The sequence below is a fragment of the Panthera onca genome, chromosome D2 (genome assembly GCF_046562875.1).
Source record: "Panthera onca isolate mPanOnc1 chromosome D2, mPanOnc1 haplotype 2, whole genome shotgun sequence".
NCBI classification, from domain to species: Eukaryota; Metazoa; Chordata; class Mammalia; order Carnivora; family Felidae; genus Panthera; species Panthera onca.
Window position 1 is genome coordinate 64196652 of NC_138349.1, and position 23913 is coordinate 64220564.

Genomic DNA, 23913 nt, shown 5'->3' on the forward strand with positions numbered 1-23913 from the left:
ATGAGGGGTTGCTAATGAAGCCAGAGAATGTGGCCCAGCATGTTAATTTACTTGATTCAGGGAACTTCCTGGTATTTATAAATGAACTTCATACATTAGGCAACTGATATTTAGATAAGAAAATCAGAAAACAGCACATGCTGTAATATAGTGCTTTAACAGATTGTAATATCGATTGATTCCAGCAAAGCTACCATCATTTAAGTAATCAAAAACAAGCAAGGACAATGAGCTACTGTTTTGAAATCCTGCTAGAAATAAGAAACCAGGACTGAAACCATTCAAATGTTACAGGTAAATTGCGAAACTAAGCCATAATACCAATTGGGTTAATCTAATTATACAGTCTGCAACTAAGCCTTAACAGATTTTGGATTGGAGTATCATTGGAAGTTTCAGCCATCTGATTATCATCATTGCCCTAAGATGAAGCTTTTACCTTTGAAGGATATGGTGTTCAAGGCATGTTTTGAAGAACAGATAGAGTATCAAAATGTTATGAAAAGGCACATTCTATTTCTTCAGCTTCTAGTTGTATTTGAAACATTTTATTTCTGTTCATCTCAGCAATGATTGCAAATACTAAGAAACAACTGGGAAGATGATATTTTACAGTAATTCGTTATTCTAAAGGATACCATTTTCCTTACAGTTTATTTGTTGTAATCAGTTTGTTTACTTGCTTATTGGAAAGTAATTTTATTTTTGGTTGTAGACACAGAAGCACAGCATTATAACTGATTTATTCTTTTATTAGATTGATTTTTCTGCTGGAATATCATAAGGCATTTTATTATTTTAGCAAGAATTTTTTAAAGCGTTTGCTGCTACATCTCTGAACTTCACCATCTCACTAGCATCTGTCAGATTTAATCACCTACAGAACTACCTTATAAAGATTACCTTATCAGAAAAAGTGTCAACTTGTGAGCTTAGGTGTGAGAATTGCAAAATAAAGCTGAGCTACACTAACAACTGCTGTGCTAATTTATTGTAAATTATGTTTTTTTGTTTGCAGAGATAAGACACAGAAGTGCTTCTATTTAAATTCATTTCCTATTATTTTAACATAAATACCAAATAGCTCGACAAAAAATGTGAGAACATAGAGTATTCCTTAAATAGGTTCTAGTGATAGTAAAATTTATTTTTTAAGCTATTGGTACCAGTCTTGTCACGTTGTTCTAGGTGCAGAATCAGACAGCACAATTAAGGCAAAACATGGATGTTTAGAATATTATATGGAAGTTGCTGATTGTCATGTGAAGAGTGATGATTTATATGATATGAACTGGAAATAATTGCATAGCAAGCTGGTCTACAACAAAGCCTTAATTCACTGGGCTGACACTATAAACTCTTATAATGTGTCGACCTGGCACCAGCCATGATGGATTATGGCTGTTCAGAACACATAAGCACATCCCTTTCATGAGCATTCTGGGAACCGTAGTTCAGATGACCCCAGTAAAAACAACTACAATGGTTTTAGCCAAGCTGGTTCTCTAAGAAATGTAAAAATCATGATGAGTCATTATGTTATTAAAATTCAGAACTAGGTGGCAATGAATCACATGAAGTTATCACCTTCATGTCATCAAAGGGAGTATAAATTGGGTCCTATAAAGTACCATGAGTCTCACTGCATTTTTAACTAGATGAACCTCTTATATAAACAAGGTTTTATTATTATATTTATTGTTATTATTATTAAAACTAGAGTGAAATTTAGTGCACATAAAAGTGAAGGGCTAATGTTGCTAGCTTGAGCCAGAAAGAGGATAGGCCTGTATTTGTAGACTGGTTACGTAGCACTGTCATTACATTTTGACCTATTCTTGTCCTTATGAGTCATTGCCAAACATGGGAATTTGTTTAATTCTTAAAAATGCATTAGTGGATGAGGCATGTGGTAAGAGGTCCTCAAATCAATTTTGTTTTTTAAGTTAAAATAGAATTTTAACATAGTTCTCTCAAGAGAACTTGAGAACCAGCTATAGGTCACCTCAAATGTTTCATTATCCTCTGTCCCCTCTTTTAATACACTGGATCTAGACATACCATTTAAGAGAAAACTTAAAACACCATTTTGCTGGCTTTGCTATGACCTTCTGCTAGTAAGCTGTATGCTGTATCATATCACATATTTAAAAGAGTTTTGCCTCGGGGCCCCTGGGTGGCTCAGTTGGTTAAGTGATCGACTTCAACTCAGGTCACGATCTCGCAGTCCGTGAGTTCCAGCCCCGCGTCGGGCTCTGGGCTGACAGCTCAGAGCCTGGAGCCCATTTCAGATTCTGTGCCTCCCTTTCTCTCTGCCCCTCCCCCGTTCATGCTCTGTCTCTCTCTGTCTCAAAAATAAATAAACGTTAAAAAAAATTAAAAAAAAAAAGAGTTTTGCCTCTTGACTAAGATTTTGATTTCAGTTCAATTCAGTTGATCTGGGTGCTTTCCATCCAGGTAGGACTTCTGCACTCACAGGGTTACAAATTATAACTGGAGGTGAAGTTAGAAGGCAGGGGATACAAAATCAATTATAACAATATGTGAACATGGCTACAACTGGGCTAGAATAGGGGACTACAAGATTAGTCATACTTTATTTAGCAAATGACTGAATGATGTACTAGGTAGGAGATCAGTCAGACAAAGACACTAGCAAGGAAGGGAAGGGCATGGTGGAGTATGCGGGTGGATACCACTGTCAGCTATCTACTCGTCATATAATGATCCAAACCCAGAGGAATAAGTGGCATTAAACCACTTGAATATAAAAATATCTTAAAACAAATTTGATTCTTGAAGAAGTTGAGCACAATTATTAATTTGAGCATATTATTTGATTATAAGGAAGTGTATTATTGATTATAAGGAATTGAGTGTATTATTTGATTATAAAGAAGAACAGAAGAAATACCATTGTTGGTTAATGGTTACTTTTACTTAAAATGTTTATAGTTGGAGGGATACAAATAGGCCTCTGGTCATAGATTATGGAAAACACATCGATAGCTAAATATATTTTAAAAATCCAAATATTAATATCTACTGACATTTATGTAGTCTTTTTTTCCCAAGCCCTTGACAAACACTACTGAAGATACATACAGGAATAGCACTGAAATGTTGCTACTCTTTCAAAGGACAAGATGTAGATTCAAGAGAAAAGTAGCAAATGATTGATCTACTTAAATATAGGTCTGCAGAATATAGGTGTGCATTTGGAAATGAAAACTCACACCACAGTACCTCCCTCCCCAAGCATTTGTCATATTCTATTTCAACTTAATTGAATTAGTGGTTTTATTTAACTCCATTCTCTTACTAAGACACAGATGGTGTTTGTATTTTTTTCTTAGATGGAGATTGAGCTAGTTTAGGATTGCTGCATGACAGTGAGTACCTACCAGGGCTGATGGCATCTCGTCTCTGAGGACCTCAGCTCTGGCTCTGTAGCGCCTCCTAGCATGCGGAGGGCTGATATGCCAGTGCAACACAGGAGTACCTCCTAATGAAGGGCTAGTTTCGTTTGGTTAAGAACCAAGATTATCCTTAGTTATCTGCAAGAATCCGCCTGGCTCAAACAGGTTTCATTTATGAAATATTAGATGAAATGAATTGTTGCTGGGCTGCTTGGTGACACTGATTAAAAATATGCCATGTTTTTCATACTTACTTGAACAAAGTGTAAATTACATGGCAATAATCATTTTTAAAGACAAGAGAACATAAAACGCTTAATGTATACTTTTAGGGCTCTTACTGTAAAATATTAATTATTTTATTGCATCCTCAAAGTATGACTGGCAGTGACAGAAATATAATTTGTTTCTTTATATTTCCTGTAAAGATGTTAATATAAATCCAATACGTCTTCAAAAGTTCAGCTCAACTCCCAGCTCCTCCTTAAAGCTTTCATATTTTTTTTCAGAAAACAAGGCACTCTGTTTCTAAAACTCTCACATATACAGTCATTTTTAGCATAGCTTCACTGAGCATGCACTAAAAGCCAAGCACTGTCTAGGCCCTGGGCATTCAGACACGACCAATGCATGTTCCTTGACTTTCACGGAGGTCACAACCTAGAGCATGGGTTGGGGGCTTGGTGGGGATGACATACAAAGTAATTTGTAGAATGAAATAATTATTAGAAGTATATGTAGGGTATCCTAGAAGTGTAGAGGGAAGACAGCCACTTTATTGGAGTGGAAGGGAAGAGGGGAAGAGTTAGGGGAAATGTGAAGGGGAGATAGTGCCTGAATTAAATCTTGAAGAATAAGTAGGGTTAGCAAGCAGATGGGGTCAGATAGAGAAAATCTCACACAGAAAGACAGACACAGTGGCATTTACAAAAACACAGTATGTAAGAAGAGCATTCTAGGGTAAGAGATGACACAGTGTTGGTGACGAGCTGGGGTCACACAGGTCTGGGTTTAGGCCCAGCTCTGGTGTTTATTATTAACTTCATGACCTTTGGGCAAGTCATTTCATTTCTTATATGCCTAGGTTTTTCACCTGTCACATGGGGCAAGTAACCTACTGACTGACATTTAATCAGTAGAACCCATTTTCTTAGGGATTTGGGGGGAACATATATCAAAAATTCAAAGCTCAGAGCAATGGTAATAAACATTATCATGTAAAAGTCTAACAACAAAATTAAATTCTGTTTGTTGAATACTAATATTTTCAATATTTGGATATTTTAAATTTAAAATGTGATTTATAGGGGGATGGGGGGGCGTGGGGGAGGCTCAGTCAATTAAGCCTCTGACTTCGGCTCAGAGCATGATCTTGATCTCACACCTTGTGAGTTGGCGCCTACCTGGGGCTCTGTGCTGACAGCTCAGAGCCTGGAGCCTGCTTCAGATGCTGTGTCTCCCTGTCTCTCTGCCTCTCCCCTGCTCTGCTCTGTGTCTCTCTCTCTCAAAAATAAATAAACATTAAAATTTTTTAAATGTGATTTATAGTCATTTAGAGTATGTCATGTCCAAGAAGTAAGTGCATGTTTGTCTTTTGCTATAGCTACACTGAAACGATGGGAAAAAATAAAAAAGAAATCAAAGGATTTATTTTCCATATGTCCAAATAATATCTAGCAATTTTTAAAACAAGTTTTTTAGCAAAAGTTAGAACAATGCAGTTCCCTCATCCTTTGCTGAAAGGAAGCCTGCTTGATTAATGTAATTAAAGGCTTGCTTGTAACTCAAGACTCAATTAAAAAAATAAATTTGGCCTTATTACTTTACTTCCAACTGGTGGTTTTCCTAGTGTGATTTTTGAGCTAAAATCTGCGGCTGCTTTGTTCATGACACATGAATTGTTTTAGCACATCCTTTCCCCTGCTGTGCATATGATTAAGAAAGCAGAGGTTAAATAGTGCAGTAAAGAATTGGGTAAATTCATTCTATTTTTGTTCATAGTGCCTTTTAGTCCCCCCTCCCCCTTTTTGGGACTGAAAGAGTGCAGAAGCCTATTATCTTTTCCTGAAATAATTTAAGATAGGTTCTTATGCTGAAAGTGTAACTTTTCTCTCTCAACATTTTCTAGTGACTTCTAGTGATTTTGTGATGTCTGTGCTACAGACATTATTTGTATTATCAAGAAAACCAAATGCAAGCACATCCTACCATTTATTGAGTGCTCATGTGTGCTAGGCACTGTGATAAGCATTTTACATACACTGTTTTACTTGTGATAATTCTATGAGGTAAGGACAGTCATTCTCATTTCTAGATGAGAAACAAGAGGCTCTGAGCAGATGTGGTATTTTTCCAAGATGCCACAATTAGCAAGAGACTGCTAAGGTGCTAACTCTGGTCTACTTCATTCTAAACCTGGGTTATTATCCATTTGCATTTTTTTTTTTCTTTTTGTAGGATGAGTTTGATTCAAGTGATTTAAGTTGAGTTCTGGTAGAGCATCTTGTATGTGTTTGGTGTGTTACATGTTAAATTCAATTGAATAGAAATTTTACGCTCATGGAGGACAAAGAGCAGTGAGTTCTTACCCTCCTCAAGTTTACAGTCTAGTGTGGATGTGACTATAATATGAAGCATAATATGATAAGCAGCAAGGAAGGTGGAGTGGCATTGTGGGGGAAATCATGACAAACTCACCATGTCCTAAGGAACTTTGTTCCTTCCCTTAAACCTGCTCCTTCCCCAATCTTTCAGGTAATGGTGTTAATACCCACCTGGCTGTTCAAGTCAGAATCCTGGGGCCATCCTTGATTCCTTCCTCTCCCTCACCCTTTGTGTCCAACACTTTCAGCAAGTCCTGTCATATCTGCTCAGAAATCTATCTGATATCTACTTCTGTCTATCTTCCCTGCCACCACCCTTTCCAAGCACCCTGGACCATAGCCATCACCTTCTAGCTGTGGAAAGTAAGTCTCGCTGCTCCGGACACAGTAAGGACCATGGACAAGGAGCAGCCAGAGTAGGTTTTGGGGAGCCTGGAACTAAGTTATGATACAAAATTACATACAAAAGTGAATGTATAGAGTGATAAAAGTAGTAACGAGAAATCACATATATCAGAGAGCTGACAAATTCTACAAATACCACAAAACAAAAAAACAAGTTAAAGATCATTAACTGCTTGACCTTACTTAAACCTGTAATACATTTTACTCTACTCTAATCAGCTCTTCACATGACAACGATTTTGTAATATTATTTTCCATAGAAAGAAAGGAAAGATTAGTCTTTCCTCTAGCTTGTTAATGGAATTTCAGCCTCACAACTCATTATTGGTTGTATCATGTACATGTCAGGATTGATGTCAAATTTCAGAAAACCTGTATCAAGTTTCCTTTCCTAAATGAATTGCAAAGTTTAAAATTCTCTTTAGGTTCTCTTCTTCAGTGAACAATATAAAATAATCTTTACTATTCGAATGGATGGCACTCATTAACCAATTTGTGTCAATGTCTTCATTGTAGAGCCATATTATAGGTTTGATGTTATCTTCATTGATGTTAGTATTTTTTATAAAAATGCAAGAAATTTAAATCTTTTTACAATGTGTTCATATGATTCACTCCTCTTCACTAATTGGACTATCAAGCAATCCAGAAGCCTATTCATTGTTTCAATTTAAAATGCACTTCTTCCCCTTATTTGATTACTACTTTGGTTATGATCTGAGTTTTGGGGGCTTACAGTTACTCATGGATGTCAGAGTAATTTCTATTGATTTAATTGCTCTTCTGTATTGCCCTGGCTTCATATTCTACCAAACTTTGAATTTTTCTCAGTTCTTTAATAAATCAATTTAAAGATGACAAAAGAAGGTACTCTGAATATAAGTCCAAATCACAAGCTGTAATTCTCACTTGTTGAACTAAAACATTCCAAAAGTCTGCCCAAATTGCAGTTAAAATGGTATATTCAAAATTTATTGAATAAAATGTTTGCATTTCATTTGCACTTGGATTTTTCTTCCAAGTCTTCAAAAATATATTTTAGAATTCTTAAAATGTCATTTAACTCTTATTGCAAGACTTGAATAGCTTTATACACTGCTGATAATTATTAGAATTTTCCATTGACTCGCTTGTAGCTCAATACATTTCAAACCTGGTTTCTCTTCCACTACTTACACGTGTTTGGAGCCAGGTCCTAAAGGACATACTTACAATATGACCTTGAACCTTGGACCTTTGTGTCAATATGTCACAGTGGGTGGTAGAAGCCACACCTGCCCAAAGAAGGCTAGATATAGATCATTATATGAGAGTTCCCTCTCCCGACTCAAACAATGACCTCTCTAATATATCTAGCTATATACCTCCAACTGTCTGTAGGAAGTTTACACTTTGTCATTCCATTATCACATTACATTTAATGTATTTAACACTACAATTATCATCACAATCCTTACTATCGTTATGAAAATGTCTTTTCTAATTATGTCGATGGCACAATTACTTTCAGATTTTCTTCCTCAAATCAGTACAAGTTTTGATTCACCTTAACTTCTTAGTCTTTCATATCTAAACGGACATCAACTTCTGTGCTACTTGTCTTTATAACATTTCTTACATATGCTCATCCCTTTCCATTTCCATTGCTATATCCTAGGCCTATTTTTTTTTTTTATCATTTCTCAATTTTATAATGTCCTCATTTATCTTTTTGTCTCTAATCCCTTTTCATTTCAAATGTTGTGTGTAACATTGCCAAGTTACTTTGATCAAAATACTGCTTTTATTATGCCAATCTCATGCTTCAAAACTGTAATCTAGAATTGCTTTTTTTTTAACATTTAGGTATGGGCTCTTATCAAAGATGGAATAAAAAATTAAGTTCAAATTTCTGAGGAATTCAAATTAATATTATTAATTTGGATGACTTGAGTGAAAAGCCAGTCTCAATTTGACAGCAGTCACATTATAGAATATTTTCTAAGTAGAAGTTTACTTTTAAGTGATAGCATGCTCAGCCTTTCAGCCAGGAGGAGTTAGCCCTTGTGCCTGAGACATCCACTATTTATCACAAATTAACTTCTCTCCTATGCATATAGAACCTTACTATGTATCATTCTTGAAGAAAATCAAGAAAATAGTCACCTAAACAACTTTCTGTAGGACTTAGTTCTCTTGTAGAACCCCTGTTAAAGTAACTGAAATAAACTGCTAATAAAATATTATAAGTAGAGATTCTGCATCTACCTTAAACGGCTTAAAAAAACCCACTTCATTTATAATAACAATGTCCATTTGTATATAAACAGTGAATACTGCCAAATTCAAATCCTGTCCTACTTAAGAAAGCAATAGGCTGTTTATAGACGGTCTCCATGTAATATTGTCTAAATTATGTGTCTCTATTCTTTAGAGACTAAAATTTTACTATTGGCACAGACTAGGTTGACATTCTGAAATTCTAAGTTATTTACGTTTGAATTAGTGAAGTTTTTACTGTTTATAATTTGCAAAAACACTCTAACTGCTACAATGTATATTGTCCAACATAATTGTTAACATATAATGTATACTACCACGTTTATGTTAGAATTATATAAACATACAAATATTTTGAGAGGATTCTCAAATATTTGAGAGGATAAAATATGATACAATATTTTGACTCTGGGGCTATCATTAAAAATGTTTCCGGGGCACCTGGGTTGCTCCTGTTGGTTACGCGTCTGACTCTTGTTTTCGGCTCAGGTCATGATCTCATGGTTGTGAGACTGAGCCCCACACTGGGCTCCATGCTGGGTGTGGAGCCTGCTTAAGAGTCTCTCTCCCTCTCCCTCTGCCCCTCCCAGATACACACACTCTCTCTCTCTCTCTCAAAAAAAAAAAAAGAAATTTTAAATTTAGTTTTTAAATTAAATTAAAAGTGGCTAACATTTGTTTGTTAATAATAAAAGGTAGTAATGTTGGTATATTTGGATAGCAGTTAGCTGTTAAAGCAACAGTAAATCCAAAAATTCAGCTTTAACAAGATACCTTGCCTTCACATAAAAATCCAGAGGTAAGCAATAGAAGGCTATTATTTTGGGATCTAGTTCCTTCTATCTTGCTGCTCCTCCATGTTGGCCTCCATTCCCAAGATTACCTCATGGTCCAAAATAAGTGCTCCATCAGAAGCCATCCCTTTTATATTCTAGCCAGAAAAATATGAGAAAGGCAGAAAGATCTTGTCCTTCCCCTTTAGGGCACTTCCATTAAGTTCCAAATTTTACTTCTGCTAACATCCTATCAGCCAGAATTGTTATGGCTAAGTTTACTTATTTATTTACTGAAAAAAAGTCTGGAAAATGAAGTCTATTCCAATCAACTATTTGCCCAGCTGAAAATCTTCTATAAAGGGCAAAATGAAAGAGTGAATTTGGGGAGATAATTCAGCAATTCTGCCACAGATCATATTGTCCTCATTGGCAGTCTCCACTGTCTGATCATAAACCTTATGTGCTAAGGAGATGGTGAGAGCTATGCCAGCAAATTACACCTAGTTGTAGCAGGCAAAGTTTAATTTGCCAGTTTTCACTGATGCTGGAACATCAAAGTCACCATGACTGTTAAAAAGTAGAGATGCCAAGCCCTAACCTACGTGTATTCAACTAGGATTATGGTGGGGGAGGTCAAGAGTTTATTTTTAAAAGTTACGGATGATTCAGGTACATGGTGAGGTTTAGATGGCAGCACGATCCCTTGATGGGACATTGAACCACTTTATTTCTGAACTGATAAGGGAAGAAAGTATAGGAAACATTGGATTAGAATTGTTAGCATCTCCTTCAATGTTCCTTTCTTCCCTCATTTGTCTGACCTGGTTACCTATTCTTCTCTTCGCCACCAGTCATCAAGCCCTCAGAGCAATTTGCTCATAGCTCACGCGACAAAGGAGGTAGAGGGAAAAAAAGGAATTGAGGATTAAAAAAAAGTTTTCTGCAAGCAAGTTAAGTGATAGGTAAATGACATTGACAGCTATAAAGTGAAGTACTTGAAGGTAAGGGCTTCATCTTTTTCAAGAGGACCTCCAGGGACGATGGCCTGGAAGAGATCAAAAACTGTTGGTGTGAGGGGCGCCTGGGTGGCTCAGTCGGTTAAGCGGCCGACTTCGGCTCAGGTCATGATCTCGCGGTCTGTGAGTTCAAGCCCCGCGTCGGGCTCTGTGCTGACAGCTCAGAGCCTGGAGCCTGTTTCAGATTCTGTGTCTCCCTCTCTCTGACCCTCCCCAGTTCATGCTCTGTCTCTCCCTGTCTCAAAAATAAATAAACGTTAAAAAAAAAATTAAAAAAAAAAAAACAAAAACTGTCCGTGTGAGGGAATACTAAGCTGTATTGGTACCAGACTGGTTTAGCTGGTGTAGCTGTTCCAGGGGCTTTTGGTGGGAAACTGAGACTCAATATTTAAGAGTTACCGTCACCTAGTCTTAGATGGTTTCGTTTGGCTGACATTATATGATTTTATTGACAGAGAACTGCTGTCAGACCTGCCTGGAGTCTAGAAAGAGACAGAAAGCTTCTGTGCTGACTTAGCTTTCTGAGGTGGTCTTCTGAGCCCCACATGTTCCTTTCTGACTGTGGACCACGTGGTGATTGTGCGGTACACAGTTCTGGGGGTTTACCCTAGATCCCTCTGAGGGAAACTTTCTGCTTGGGCCCCATCTTACTCCACTGATTTTACAAAGATACTTTGTAAAAGTATCTTTCAAGATACAAAGATACTTTAGATTATATAATTCTACAAAGATACTTTAGATTATATAATTCCTTGTCAATGGAACTTCCTATATTCCTGGACTTGGAAAATCCCATTTTTCTCCTAGATTCTCTTTAGAACATAGAGGAACAAGGATATGCAGTACTAAGCATGCTTCATCTAAAATTTTAAGGTTACTTTAAAAAAAAATTTTTTTTGAGAGAGAGAGAGAGAAACCGTGAGTGGAGGAGGGGCAGAGAGAGACAGGGAGACACAGAATTTGAAGCAGGCTCCAGGTTCTGAGCTGTCAGCACAGAGACTGATCTGGGGCTTGAACCCACAAACTGTGAGATCATGACCTGAGCCGAAGTCGGACGTTTAACTGACTGAGCCACCCAGGTGCCCCATTTAAAAAAATTTTTTTGAATGTTTTATTTATTTGAGGGACAGAGAGAGACAGAGTGTGAGCAGGAGAGTTAGGTCACTTTAAGTTAGGTTGAGTGTCTCAACTATGGTTCTAATCTCATTTCACTACAGAAAACTAACGCCATCCTCCACTCTGTTCCACATTATCTCATCCTATTTTTGTTTTAAGATTTTATCCAACACTTCTAGTTTGGATGAGCTTACTTATAATCTCTTTGATCATGGCTATTGCTTCAGAAAGAGCTCCACTTACTTCTCTAGTCATGAATGTTGCCAGCTAACTAATGGTCTATAATTATAGACATTTAAACTTTGAAAAACCAGTGTTTTTCCCTTCTCATTTGCAGGAGACAGATTTAAAAAGATTTATGTGAAGAGACAAAAATCCATTGTATTTGTTGTTGACATAAAGCACTGCAGATAGCTTTCTGGTTTTTGTCCCAACTCTTGTTAATGTTTCCCCCCCACACCCTACTTCTTCAAGAAAGTCTTAATTAGGTTCTAGTGGTTCTTAACACCTGTTTAATTTCCCATTTAAGAAGGAAGGTGGGCTTTAGGCTTTGAGTAGTTAGCAGGCATCTTTGCATTAGCAAATGGAAAAGCTTGGGCAGTAAAGCAGTAGGCTACTGGAGGAAAAGACTAAACACAAAAGGAATAATCAGACACCTAAACCCACACATATGAGGATTTTGCACACATTGAACTTGATTGTTAACATGCACCCAGAGTAAAAAAGGGCTTGGGATACATATACGTATGAGTGCACATGTGCGTGTGTGTGCTTGCCTCACATGGTAATTAATAACAGTTCCAAACCCCAGAAACTAAGAGTAAAAGGAGGTTTAGAACTTAGAGGTAAAACAAACAAATCAACTTATTTTGAAATAACTAATATGTAACATTAACTTATCCTCAGAAAAAAAATGTAAATCTTGAATTGGAAAAGTAAAAACATTTGAGTTTGAAGAAAGTTGCCTTTTGCATATTTTTGGCAAATATAAATAAGTATATATTCTAGACTAAACTTTTATTGTCATTTTTTCTTTTGTAGTTTAAAAATATTATAGTCTTTATGCTTCTCACAGTAAAACTCCATTTTCATTATATAAATCTAAAAATGTCTTAGATGAAGAATTTTTCTTTCTAGTTAAGGATTTGACTGTGCTCTTTATTCTTTATTATTTAATTATTTAAGGAAAAACCAAGGAAAGAAATCTATTTCAATAAAATAATTAAGAAATATAGATAACAAGCTGACATGCTTTAATTTGTATTTTGAACTGCAAATCTTCTGAACTTTGAATATTTCTATATTTTAAAAGTAATTTAACATCTAGTTACAAATGAAAAAAATGACCAAATTACATCAAACTTCAGTAATTTGAATGTAATGGTTTTGTCACTTAGTTTGAAAATCATCCTCATGGGCATAAAAATGAAGTTTTAACCAAACCTCCACAGGAGGGCACTATAGTGTGATTCTCGTATAAATTGCAGCTACAGCAACCCATTCTATCATTATCTGGTCCTTGATTAAACATCCAAAATAGTGAGTCTTTCTCCTTAATTAGAAAATTCTAGTTTTCGAAACTCAAGATAGGCAGATTGCATATGTGTCAAATATTTTTTCCTTGATAAAAAGGAATATAGGTAATTTGATCTTTTTATGGCATATATTCAACATAAAATCTTATCTCAAAATACAGTAAAATTGGTATGATGTGTGGTCTGGATGAATATTTTAACAAACAGTAGGAATAGTTTAGAACTATGAAGCTAAGCAATCAAAACTAAAAGACATTCAACAGATAAATGCATTATCACTTATAAGTGGTACATTGTTACAAGTAGTGTATATAAATAATATATGTAAATGTTATTACAAATAATATGTGTTATAATGGTATGACTAGCTAACTAGACAGTAGATGGGTAAATCAATCTCAGTGAATGTAGAGAGAGAATCAAAATCCAAGTAGCAAAGCATTTCCCAACTGGTTTACCTTCTCCCAATAAGGCTTTAAAAACATTCACTGTAATGATAAAAATTAAGATTTTTAAAATGTTCCTGGTCATAACTTTCAATTTCACTAGTGTATTTTCAAGTTGTTCTTCAGGAGATAAAATATTTTGATACTGAACCAGAGTCAAATCAACATGAAAGTAATTGCAATCTTGGCAGCTACCATGCGTCTTTGTGGGCCTTGCCTTGTTATTTTGAGGACTAACAGAATGCCATACAAGTCCAAAAAAGCTATACTGAATAGACAGTTGCATAACATTTGAAGAGTAAAAAGAACAGTGGTTATAGATAAAGTTACACAGTTCTATAACTGTACATAACAAACCTGTTTCCATTAAGGAAGTTAGTCATTTCATTATAGTTTTACCTAAAAATGTCAGGCATTTGGGTAAATCCTAATGATGAAGGAAAAGACTGGTAGAAAGTTAAAGGGGTGAAAATTCCTATATCAACCAGGCTTAACTTTTTGGTGGTACATATCCTTCTTTATGATCAAATACTGATAACTTTAATGTTCTGGGAATTCATAGTTGAAGCAAAATAACAACTGGAATACAAATCTGACAGTTTTCTGAATCTACATTCTATATTAGAAGAAAACTAAAACTAAAACTTTTGATGCTTCACACCATCAAATGTTGGTTGAATAATTAAATTTGTTGGTAGTTAAAATGCTATTTCATCACTGCCCTGGGGATTCAAGACAGCCTGTTTTAATTTACATATCTTTTCTTTTAGCTCATAGTTACAGATTCTTTAGCCAATAAAGAATTGAAAAAGTAAATTGAAAAGTAATAAAAAATAAGAAAGTAAGACTTGGATAATCTGTTTGCATATAATAAAAATTACTTTTAAATATTATCTTATGTAAAATTGGCAAATTACATAATCAGATACTTATCATAAATAATAGAGTCATATATCATCAAGGTTTTCTTTGCTTTTTAATGTGGAATCTAGCTAACCAGAATATTCCATTTACTTGATTTTTTGTTTTTTAGAACGTCTGTTTAAAAATATTTTTTTCCCAGCTTTACTGAGGTGTACTGTTATTTATTTTTTTTTTAATTTCACATTTAATGGACACATTTTGATGAGTTTGGACATATGCATACACCCATGATACCATCACTGCAATCAGGATTATAAACATTATCTCCAAAAGATTTCTTATATCCCTTTTCTTCTTTTATTTGTTTATTTTTGTGGTTTTATCGCTTAGCATGAGATTTATCCTCTTAAGGAGTGTTTAAATTCGCAATACTGGATTGTTAACTATAGGCACTATGTTGCATAGCAGTTCTCTAGAACTTATCCATCTTGTATATCTGAAACTTCATATGCATTGAATAACTCCCCCTCAATGCTCCCTTTATCCCCTGATGACTACCATTCTATTCTCTGCTTCTGAGTTTGGCTATTTTATATCTGCCGTATAGGTGGAATCATTCGGTATTTGTCCTTCTGTGACTAGCTTATTTCACTTAGCATAATGTCTTCCAGATCCATCCTAATGTTGCTGCAAATAGTAGAATTTCCTTCTTTTTAAATACTCAATAATATTCCATTATATATGTACCATATTTTCTTTATCCATTCATCCATTGATGGACATTTATGTTGTTTCCACATCTTGTTATTTTGAGTAGTGCTGCAACTAATATGGGGTGCTAGTATCTTTTCAAAGCCCTGATTTCAATTCTTTTGGCTACCTATGCAGAAGTGGGTTTGCTGGATCATATGGTATTTCTATTAAAAAATGTTTTTTGGAGGAACCTCTTTACTATTTTCCACAGTGGCTGTACCTTTTAACATTCCCACCAACAGTACAAGAGTTCTAATTTTCCATATCCTTACCAATGTCTACTATATTTTTTCTTTTAAATAATAACCATCCTAGTGGCACCTCAGTGACTCAGTTGGTTAAGTCTCGGACTTCAGGTCAGATCATGATTTTACGGTTCGTGAGTTTGAGCCCCAAACTGGGCTCTTTGCTGTCAGTGCAGAGCCTTCTTCAGATTCCCTGTACTCTTCTCTCAGCCCCTTCCCTGCTTGTGTGTGCATGTGCACATTCTCTCTCTCTCTCTCTCTTTCTCTCTCTCTCTCCTCTCTCTCTCTCTCTGTCTAAAATAAATAAATATTAAAAAAAAATAAAGAATAACCATCCTAACTGGTGTGAGGTAATATCTCATTGTGGTTTTGATTTGCAGTTTTCTGATGATTAGGTATCTTTATCATACCTGTTGTTGATTTGTATGTCTTCTTTGGAGAAATGTCTGTTCAAGCCCTTTGCCCATTTTAAAAGCAGTTTGATTTTTGTTTTTGTTTTTGTTTTGTTTTGTTGCTATTGAAATGTAGGAGTTCCTTATATATTTTAAAATTAACCCTTTGAATTTAACCTTTGAATTAATTTAACCCTTTGAATTAACCCTTTGAAATTAACCCTTTCAAATATAATTTGAAAGTATTTTCTCCCATACTGTAGGTTACCTTTTCACTGTTTTGTTTCCTTTTGCTGTGCAAAAGCTTTTTAGTTTGATGTGGTACCAGTTGTTTATTTTTTGTTTTTGTTGTCTATGCTTTGGTGTCATAGCCATGAAATCATTGTCAAGACCAATGTCATGAAGCTTTCTCCCTATGCTTTTTTCTAGATTTACAGTTTCAGGTACTATGTTTAAATCTTTAATCCATTTTGAGTTTATTTTTGTGTATATTGTAAGATAGAAGTCCAATTTCATCCTTTTGAATGTGGGTGCCCAGTTTTCCCAACACCATTTGTTGAAGAGACTATCCTTCCCCCATTGTGTACTCCTGGCACCCTTGTCGAAGATTATTTCAGTTGTAGTCAAAAGACTTAATGTTGGTAATTCAAAAAATGCAACTTCTGGGATCTATATTAGGGATAGGCCAAGTTTCCATTGAATTTTATATCACTCTTGGATACTAAAATGTCTTCCTTAAAAAACAAAAGTTTTATTAAGGAAACTTTTTTTTCTTTTCCATCTTTCTCTCTTTCCTTCTCTCTTTCTTTCTCCCACTCTCTCCATCCTTTCTTTTATTATTTTTACCAAAGTCGGTAGGTGATACCAGTAGATTTTTCACAAGATCTAACATGTCAAAATAAAAGCAAGTTTTAGTTAATGAAAATGCTCCATTGCTTAAGTACTAAGCAAAATTTTGCTGCAAAAATTTATTTAATTTACAAGTTTGACTCCACTAAAAAAAAAAAAAGAAAAAGAATCAGTATTTTGAGGAGTGATTGTTGTTCCTATTTTAGAAACAAGAAAAACCAGAAGGTGAAATATGACATTGAGTACTAGAAACCATCACAATACAATAGTTAAAAAGAAGAAGATAATGGGAAGTTTACAATCCTGGATTTTATATGGGCTTCATCTTTGGGTGAATGAAATGGTACACTGTGCTTCCTTGGGCAGGATTATGTGATAAAATCCAATATAAACAGGAGCCAGGACATGTGGAAGTAACTTCTCTGAAGGGCCCACATAAACATTTTCAGTGCTCCCATAATTCAGACTTTAAGATTTAAAAAAAATATTTGGTCAAATTGTTTTTTGTCTGTTTTACATTTTTTCTTTTGAAATAATTTCTAATTTTCACATAAGTTATAGAAATAATGAAGAATTCCTGAATAACCATTCATATTAAATTGCAGAGTAATGCTGCATTTCTCATTAGACTTTAGAGTACATTTAAGTAGGATGGCCCTTTCCTATATAATCACAGAACAGCTATTAAAATTAAGTTTGATCTAATATTGCCATATAATCTCCAGACTCCAATAGAGTTTTGTCAATTATCCTAATAATGTCTTTTATAGGTCTAGGATCCAATCCAGAAGAGGCATGTTTGGTATTTAAATATTTCTTCAGTGTCTTTCAATTTATAAGAGTTTTTCACTTCTTTCCTTATTTTCCTTGACCTTGACATTTTTGAAGAGCCTAAAACAGTTATGTTTTAAGATATTGTTCTTTTGGGGTTTATTTGATGTTCCTCATGATTTATGCATTTTTGACAGGAGTACCCCAGAAGTGATGTTATATTCTTCTCATTGCAGCTTATGAGGAAGCAACAATGTGAATTGATATTAATGTGTATTTCCTGAATAGGATGGTATTGGTTAAGTTTCTCTGCTGCAAAGTTCATTATTCAGCATATTATACTTATTATTCAATAAACAGTAAGATATGTTTATTGAATATGGGAATATGGGAAGATATTGAGACTATGTAAATATTCATTTCCTTATCAAACTTACACCTTTAGCTTCAGCATTCTTTGATAAATCATGCTGCAATCAATTATTGTTGTGATAGTTACCTAATGGTAGTTACCTAATGGTAATATTACCTAATGGTAATATTTTAATTTCATTTTTCTTTTTGGATATATTAGTTGTTATTCTACTGATTTTAGTATTTTTTTAGATTTAGATTTAGTATTTTTAGATTTTTGATATTAGTTGTTATTCTACTATTTCCCCCCATATCTATTTTTTTAATTCATGTATTTTTGACAGTAATGCTTCATGGATATGTATTTTATTCAAATGGTTACAGTTTGTTACTATTGTAATTTATTTTGGTGTTCAAATTGGCTAGTAGGAGTCAGTTCAAGCTGAATCCTGTGCCTTTTGAACAAGGTTCCATCACTCTTTGTATATTTCTTTGCTTTCTAGCACGTTAACATATTCCAGATCCATCTAACTTGTTTTTCCCCAAACCCAAAGTCAGCCATTTCTTTTATTGGATAATGGTATTTAGAAACCAAGCGCTGGGCACTTAGCGTGCTCACTGTTACTGAGGTATCATTGTGTTAGGTTCTCTCAGAAGATAATATTGGAAAAAGATTATCATTATGTTATCTATCTATCCATCTTAAAATCCATTAGTTCACACTGATAACTCCAATACCCTGTGGTTTATCGTAGTCTTCCCTCTTACCACATATGTAACTCCCTTCCCCTAGAGTGCAAAGCTCTTTTTTCTTGACATACTTATTTGTTCAATGCCTCCCCCTACCATATGCAGCCAATTTTCAAAGTTGTGCCAATCAAAAGTTCAACCCTCAACATATGCCTCCCTCTCTCTCTCCCTGTTCCCCCCCAGTCAGATTCCAAGATGGGAAAGGGAAATGGATGAAGAAAGGAAGGAGGAAAGGCTTAAGAATCTTGGCTCTGGCCACATCAGTCTCCCATCCTGCTGCTAGCTGTAGTGACTGAACGCTGGACTCTGGATGGATATACTTCATTTCTCCAGCCTCTTGCCTAGTGTGCTGGCAGAAGCTTGGCTCAGTCAAAATTTTTGAAACTCCAAATTCTGATATAATCTTTTGGAGTCTATTCAATATTAATTGAAACAATCAGGTTATCTATATAAGCATATAAAAGGTATTAATATTGTTATATTCTCTTTCCCTTATAATCTCAAGGGTTAAATATGTTTATCATCTTTTAAGGAAGATATAAAATGCATATAAATATTATGTTATTCTTTCTTTTTAATTGACAAGGGGATATCTAATGAATTTACTTATGAGGCTAGTTCCCCAATGATATGTTTTTGCCCAGAGATTCACAATCACCTGTGACATTGGTGCTGCTTTGTAAATACCTACAGGCCAACTGCAGTGCTGGCAGATATGTCTCATACTTCCATATTTTGAGAAAGATATTTTTATTGAAAAATATCTGAAAATTGATATGCCAAGTGTTAAAGGCCTTGATATAAACATGAGTGAGAACTATTTTGTATATTTAAAAAGAAAAACAAACAACAACACAAATAGAAAACTCAACAACACATAAGAAGACTTACAGAGGTAAAAGGATCTAAAGAAATTAGATAGAGAGATATAATACCCATATCTTCAGGTGCATTCAAAACAGGTTAAAACAAAGGAAGGTTGAAAAAATGGTTGTAGTCTTATGACATTATAGTCTAAAAACATTGAATGTGTATGACCCACAGATTTTAAGTCTCTAGAAATAAATTTAAAACCAATTCTGTAACAGATGTTAATGTAAATGATGCTTACAGGCATTGATAAAACACTTTGCCTTCCCTCTACTAACATATTCCATAATTATACTGTGATTTAAATAGTTTATATATAGAGAGATGAATGTGGAACAGGAGAAAAGTAGTCATACATTAGCATTTGGAGTAAGTAATTCAAACATCTAATTGTTCCAGCTCAAGGAATATTTAAAAATATTACCAGTTAGGTGTTCAGAATTATTTTGGTTTATTTTTTATTGATTCATGCTGATCATTTACAAAATTAGAAAATGTTCTTGATCATTATAGATGCACATTACAGAAAATACAGAAATGGAACAGAATGACAGACAATTATCAGAAAAACATTTCTGCTTTTCTTTTATCCTCGATACATTCAAAAATCATTTTTTAAGACTGAGCTTGTGCTATTTGCAGAGTTATGGATGAAAACAGATATTTGTAGTTATTTTTTTACTGGAGAGAAATGTTGTGTGTAAGGGGCTTGATTGTACATTCTTTGAACTCCAGAGCTCTTTTAGATGAATTTTAATTAACTTGAAACAGTTTACATCTCTTTCTTCAATATTCTGAGAAGACTAGTGAAAATCTTACTATTATACAAATTATTTTTGAGATTTATGCAATGGCCAAGTCTTACGTATTTCCATTTGTAACTAGTATAGAATCAAACTAAAATGAAGTCACTTATGTCAAGGACAAAATGGAGACAGTCAGTGCAGGCACATAAAGGAAACTTAACCTAACCTTACAGGAATTTACAGCTCTTTCCAGAAATCAGCAGAGGACACCTGCCAATATCCAAGCACCAGTACTGTTCATGCCATACCTGCACTTCCTGGTTCCCTTGCCTCAGCTACCCTGATCCAAATCAGAAAGAAGAGCAGTAGGCAACAAATCAGCTGAAAAAGCCAAATAACTTCCACATTTATCCCTAAAAAATCTCTTAGTGTGAGCAACTCAGAACTCTGTTCCTGTAGCCTCCAATTTCTGGGCTTGGAGGTCAAAAGCTTTGTGATAATCTCATCTTTCCACTTTCTTTTATTCAGTATGCAGAGTTTGGTTTTTGATTTCAGAATTATTTGAAAATTCCAGTTTGATTAGTATAGGTATAAAGATCATGATTTTTGTTAAATGGTTGCGTAAGTTTAATTGGTTCAACTCAATAAACATTCACTGAGTACATCCTTATGTTAAAGTCTGTAGGAAATGCAATTAAATAAGAAAGAGTCCTAACTTCAAGAACTTATAATCTAATGGAAGGTGATAGCTTAAAAATTACATTTTGTCTTTCAGTATTGCAATTTATACAAGTGTAGTAAATGAAGTGATGTGGGAGTTCAAAGGAAGTCATCCAATTCTGGGCAACCATACATGATTCCACGGAGAAAAATATTTCCTATTAGAATAAGTAACATATCCCCTATCACAGTACTTTTTCCCACCAATGAAAATAAGTTTATTGCACTTTAGTCATAAAAATGAACAGAATCATTCTGAAAGAGGTCAAGCAATACAAAATAGTAAAATATAAAAGAAAAATAACTAACAATCATCCAAATTCCATAAACCTTTAACATGTAAACATTTCCCAGATGTTATTCTATGTAATCAAATATGACGTAAAAATAAATCCATCTTTTATATTGCTAGGTTTAATATTGCACATGTGTATATTTTATTTTAAGAAATTAGATATGATATAGGTATTTGATGATCTTTCATTGTTTATCTTGTGGGAAAATACATGAGCTCATTATTTTTAACGGGTATTATGTAGTCTTATATTGGATGGATGTATGAATATGTGCTTAAACAATTTCCTATTGAGGAACATTAGTTTCCAAATTTTAATAATTGTAGAAAGCAAAACTAGGATAAAAATCCTCATAGACTTATCCTGGTACATGTTGACTTATCTTCTTTGAATAAAGCCCTGAAATTGGAATTGCCAGGCCAGAGGATATGACTTTTTAAAATTTTGATACATTTTAACAAACTGTACTCTAGCAGAGTACCAGTTTAATTTTCCACAAACACTGCTGGAGAGTTGTTCACACATGGGCTAACACTCAGGATTGCCACTCTAATAAAGGAAGTGATATCACATTATCTTGTTTGTATTTCTTTGAGCCTGAATGTCTTTTTCGTATATCTAATGGCCAGTTTGTTTCTTCTTTTGTGAAGTGCTGTTTATGTTGTTTGTTTATTTTGCTGTTGGGATGTTTTCTTTCTCCTATTAATTTATAAGATGCTGGGGATATTAATTCTTTGTTTAACATGTGTTACAAATAAGATTTCTCTTTTAAAATTTTTTTCAGTTACTTTTGGTGTCTCTTCCTATTAAAAATGTAATTATGGGGGCGCCTGGGTGGCGCAGTCGGTTAAGCGTCCGACTTCAGCCAGGTCATGATCTCGCGGTCTGTGAGTTCGAGCCCCGCGTCAGGCTCTGGGCTGATGGCTCAGAGCCTGGAGCCTGTTTCCGATTCTGTGTCTCCCTCTCTCTCTGCCCCTCCCCCGTTCATGCTCTGTCTCTCTCTGTCCCAAAAATAAATAAAAAACGTTGAAAAAAAAATAAATAAATAAAAAATAAAAAATAAAAATAAAAATGTAATTATGATGTTTTATGCTTACAGTCTTTTCCTACATGCTCAGATAGGCCCATCCAGAATTATAAAGAAATTAGAAATTAATTCACTCATATTTGCATCTAGTTCTAATATGGTTTAATTTTTTAACTTCATATATTTTTATTTATCTGGTATTTTCTTTGATGTAAGGAGTGTGCTGGTAATGGGCATTTCTCCATTTTCCACATTTCAATCATTGATTTGAATGCCATCTTTATCATATATTAAGATCCCACAAATGCTCACAGCTATTTCTAAATTCTTTATTGTGCCACAATGATCTGTGGGTCTCTTCCAGATCCTGTATCATTGTATCTAATAGGATAAGTTTCTCTTCATTATATAATTTTATTCTTCCAGCTGGAAGGATAATTTTGTTATAGTCTCTCTTGTGAATCTACATACCCTACAATGAGGGTACCTCAGCCACAAATTTTAATAGAATTTTGAATGGCATTGCATTGGATTTAAACATTAAGAGCTTAAATTTTCACAATATCGAGCATTTCTATCAAAGAAAAAGAGATGTTTCTTTTGCTTTTCTGGTCACTTTTTCACTGCTATCTAAAAATTTTCTTGGGGCACCTGGGTGGGGCTCAGTTGGTTAAGCAACTGACTTCGGTTCAGGTCATGATCTCACAGTTCGTGGATTCGAGCCCCACATCAGGCTCTGTGCTGATGGTCCAGAGCCTGGAGCCTGCTTCAGATGCTCTGGTTCCCTCGGTCTCTGCCCCTCGCCCGCTCATACCCTGTCTCTCTCTCAAAAATAAGTAAATGGTTAAAAAATTTAAAAATTTTCTTAATTTTGCAAATGGAGTTTTTACTCCAATATGTACTTTCTAATTATACTGTTTAAACATAGAAATGCTATTGACTTTTATATTATAATTTTAATTATTAATAGCTACCATACTGAATGCTACTTTTTTATACAAGTTTTCAATTGATTCTCTTGGCTTTTTCAGATAAATAGTTACACAATTTGAAGCTAATCATAATGTTGCCTTTCCTTTTCCAGTACTAATATTTCTTGAACTGAATTGTGTCCTCCCACCCCAAATTAATATGTTGAAGACCTAAACCTCAACATGACTGTGCTTAGAATAAGATAGTAATTAAGGTTCATAACAGTAGAGCCCTGTTCCAGTAGGATTAGTGTCTTTAAAAGAAGAGTGACCAGAGAGCTCCCTGTCCTTCCCTGCCACATGAGGACACAGAGAGAAGGTGGCCATCTCGAAGCCAGGAAGAGCTGTCATCAGAAACTGATCATGCTGGCCCTGATTTCAGACTTCTAGCCTCCAGAACTGGGATAAAATAAATTTCTACTGCTTAAGCCATCCAGTCTGTGGTATTTTGTTATAGCAGCGAAAGCAGACTAATGTACTTCTTATTTTGTTCTCTTATTACACAAGCTCGAAGTCATTAAAAATATTAAATAACAGCAGGAATCCTATTTTTAATGGGATTGCTTGTGGTATTTATAATTCACCTTTAGGTTTGGGAAATGCATACTTGAGAAATGTTAAGCATCCTTCTATTACTATTTTAATAAGAGTTCCTATCAGCAATGTGCATGACTGTTAGATTTTATCAAATACTTTTTAAATATTTGTCAGTGGGATAACATAATTTTTC

At 34.7% G+C, this 23913-nt stretch overlaps 1 protein-coding gene across 6 annotated transcripts in view; it reads right to left on the bottom strand.

The window, feature by feature from the left end:
• The window catches only part of CABCOCO1 (ciliary associated calcium binding coiled-coil 1), a 126417-nt gene that overhangs the window by 26132 nt on the left and 76372 nt on the right, over positions 1-23913 (bottom strand). The gene's annotated exons all lie outside the window — the stretch shown is intronic.